Here is a 3613-nt window from a genome sequence, read left to right on the forward strand (position 1 = left end):
ATTAACGATCTTTATAAGGCATAGCTATTTCATTTAATTATATACCCAGCTGATATGCCCGACTCTACTTTACCCCGACTTTCCATACCGGCTAGCTTCCTTGCGTACATATCTTTCCTGCTATAATAATAAATGGTTGTCCCTATTCAATTTGCCCTCATATATATCTCTCTCTCTTGCTGGTATAGTAAACGGTTGCTCCTAATCAAATTTGCCATGTTTATTTTTGCTGTATAAGTTCTCAATCTTTAAGTTTGTTTGATTTTTTTAAATAAAAAAATTGAGCTATGATTATGGTATCAGGGGCCTTTTCTAATATACAACAAGTAGGTTACGCACTTTACTTTGAAAGGCAAATATTTTTGGCAAGAGACTAGTGTAGCTAAAAAATATTTGAATAAACCGAGCGTTTCAAACTGGCACCACCAATGGAAATTCCTACCTAACTGGTGAGCGTTTTTTTTCCCTATTCGACTTCGTAAAAAGCAGAGAAAAACGTAGGCAATTATAAGTTTCTACCTCGCTCTGAAATGGAGATATGGATCTGTTCTTGTTGAGGTAAATGCAAGCATTGATGATACATATATATATATATATATATATATAGACACAGAGAGAATTGGCCGGAATTAGAAAAATACAACACACATCCATACCCATGCGTACCACCGCTTGCATCTTGTACCAATGCTACAGCTATATTGTTGTGGTTTGTCAAAGCTTAATTGTGATGCTCGCATTCATTTGTGCCTAGGTGCACTCGCACGCGCATTGTCAGGCTTCCACAGTGAATATAGTCATAAGACTTATTGACGTGCTTCAAAAACGTTAAAACGTATCTATCTATGTTTTATGGTGGTTGAGAATAATGTTCTCAACACTGCATTATTCTCAACCCTGAATTACACACCAGACATGCACAGAGTTTTGCACATAATAAAAAGGAAGGGTTTTGGGGAAGTGCATACATAGTATTAGTATGTATTGGTATGAACTCTGCAGGATATAGAATTAATCATTAGGGTTCTCCCAGCGGGTGGGTAGTATATATTCAAAGTTATATGCTCGTATAACGCTCGGAGTCTTTTACGAGTCAGTCGATTAGTGGAGCTCTTCGTAAGGTCCCGGGAGGACAGGAGACCCTCCACCGGCCGCAAGGCGAGAGACTCCAGAGAGAGGGCCTTACCAGTGGAAATCCTTCAAATGTCAGAAAGGAAAGGCCAGACGGGTAACCAACCGCCGAGCCAAAGCAGCAAGGGAGCGCGCGCGCACACACACACACAAGACCCAGCACACACACACTACTAGCGTAGAGGGAGAAGTTGCAAATTAGTCGGGGCTTCAGTTCTCTTGCCTCGCGGAGAACGTCGGTGGGGCATAATTAGCTAGTCATGAGCCTGCCACAGGAGAGCATATGTACTAGCAATTAACACAAGGCAATCTCAATTAGGACGGATGCATTCCCTCGCCCGATAGTGAAGAACTCAAGGTTCAAGAAAACCTCCCCCCAAAACCCTTAAGCAATGAACTCAATTTCGGTGATTTCTTTTAATGCAAAGGGGCTTACAGATAACAATAGACCAAGGATTATCAAAGATTGGATGTGGCATATGTCCATTTTCTAGGACTACATATGCTTACAAGAAATAAAGGGTACACAAGATATTCTTAAAAAAAGTGTAAATACCCTCTCGAGGAAACATGATTGGTTCTCCACAAGTCATGAAGCAGGTAGTGGAGGAACTACTATTGGGGTGCTTGAAAAATGGGACCTTGTCATCACAATACTCAAGTACGCATTTGTTGGTGGGTATCCATAACATGGAAAGATAAACATACTAGCCAAACAACTTATAGGCAAACAAATAGACAATCAATTATCATCATACAATGAATAGATAGAAAGATTATGTAGATTGTTAGACATCCATATCTTTGTGTATTTATCCTATTGTATGTTTGCATTTTGCGCATGTAAATAATACAAGCTACTTCAGTTTACTCCAGATTACTTACTACATCACATACGGTACTTATTTTGGAGACATACTGCTCCATTTACATAATTTTGGTGTATACAATTCAGATGGTGCAAACACCCATTTTTGGGCTATGTAAACTTTACGCATACATATGTTTTGGTTCAAACATAGCTTTGTAATGCTCGTTGAAGATGCAAAGAATGTAGTTTTTGGCTACTTGAAATTGTGTACAAAAATTAAGACTTTTCTTTTGTGTCTTTCTCCCAAAAGCTCTAGCTAGGCTCACCTAGAAGATCTAGAAGTGTGTGACTTACCTATCTAAAGAGAGAGACATCATGCAAGCAGGGTAGAGAAAAAAGGAGAAACCATGCATACACATAAGGGAGCTTCATTACATCCATGTCATAAGAACATAATAGAAGCATAATCGATAAAGTAGCAAGAATCATAAGATGGTGAATTTGTCCTGCAAAAAGGTATCCACGACCACGACAATCAAACCCATGGCATAAGAAACAAGGCAATGACATTCAATGTTCTAAGTAGGAGAAATCCACTACAATATAACTTGTATGCTATATAAAAGAGAGACAAAAACACACTGACAATACAATGGAGAGCATGCTGCAATAATAGAGAGACACGAGCTCATTAGTGAAAAATCAACATGATGGAAGCCCAAAGGAAAAACCACTCCTATTGAGTGTAAAAAGTGCCATGAAAATCATTACAAATTGATCATCTGTAGTATTCTAGAATAAACCTCATGTGTTACACTATAGAGCACCTTCTACCCTTTCACCTTATGTTTTACTCTTGGCATAGAAAACTTTATTGCTATGGTTGCATCCGCATGCACAACTGCGGTTGGGGCCTTCTTGAGAAGAACGTAAGTGCTTCGAGTGGACTGTACCTTCTCATAATACGTGCCACGTATTACCTCGTCAGCAACATTGAAGACATTCTCCCATCCATCCTTTATCTGTTCTGTAAGGATAGATTTTGGTTCTGAACACAAGACAAGGTAGTACTCCTCCACTTTTTCATCATCTGTCATTGTGTAGACTGCAAAATTATCTTGGACCTCTAACATATCAACCAGACTATCATTTTCCTCAAAGTATGTAGTGTCTTCATCTACCCTTTTAAAGGACCATGGCCCACTGTATTGCAAGCTAGTGTACTTGTCCCAAGTTTCATCCTTACAGAAGGAGCAAAAGCATGGCAAGCTTTGAAAAAGGAGCCGTGTGTTGTCCTTCTTACTGAAACCAAGAATGCAATGTGTCTTGTGTGTTCCAATCAGTGTGTTGCAACCCCATTTTGTGTTTCGATCCACATCGCCAACTTTAACCTCCACAAATGAACGGAGAGCGACATCATCATCTCCCATTTCTGCATTTAGCCCCACTACACCAAATCATTTGTATTTTGAAGCTTCTCTCCATTAGATTTGAGTTGCTCTATAGTGAGCATACGCTTCACCATGGCCCTTGCACCATTGTGCTCACCTTTTTCGTGGCCGCTCCCAAAGAAGTGCCATGTCATGCATATGTCATTCAATGAGAAATACCTATTCGACAAACAATACAAAAAACCAACAATTATCCTTGTGAGCAATAAATACTGTAAAA

General features: G+C 39.4%; 1 protein-coding gene across 1 annotated transcript in view; it reads left to right on the top strand.

Moving 5' to 3' along the window:
• The window catches only part of LOC147632234 (glycerol-3-phosphate acyltransferase RAM2-like), a 5482-nt gene extending 5323 nt beyond the window's left edge, over positions 1–159 (top strand). The window contains exon 2 of the mRNA XM_086808909.1: positions 1–159. This exon is cut by the window's left edge and continues 910 nt beyond it. The gene's annotated coding sequence lies outside the window, so the exon portion shown is untranslated.
• The last annotated feature ends 3454 nt before the right edge of the window (positions 160–3613 follow it).

The sequence above is a fragment of the Cibotium barometz genome, chromosome 14, assembly GCF_041138505.1.
Source record: "Cibotium barometz isolate CiBa-2024 chromosome 14, ASM4113850v1, whole genome shotgun sequence".
NCBI lineage: Eukaryota > Viridiplantae > Streptophyta > Polypodiopsida > Cyatheales > Cibotiaceae > Cibotium > Cibotium barometz.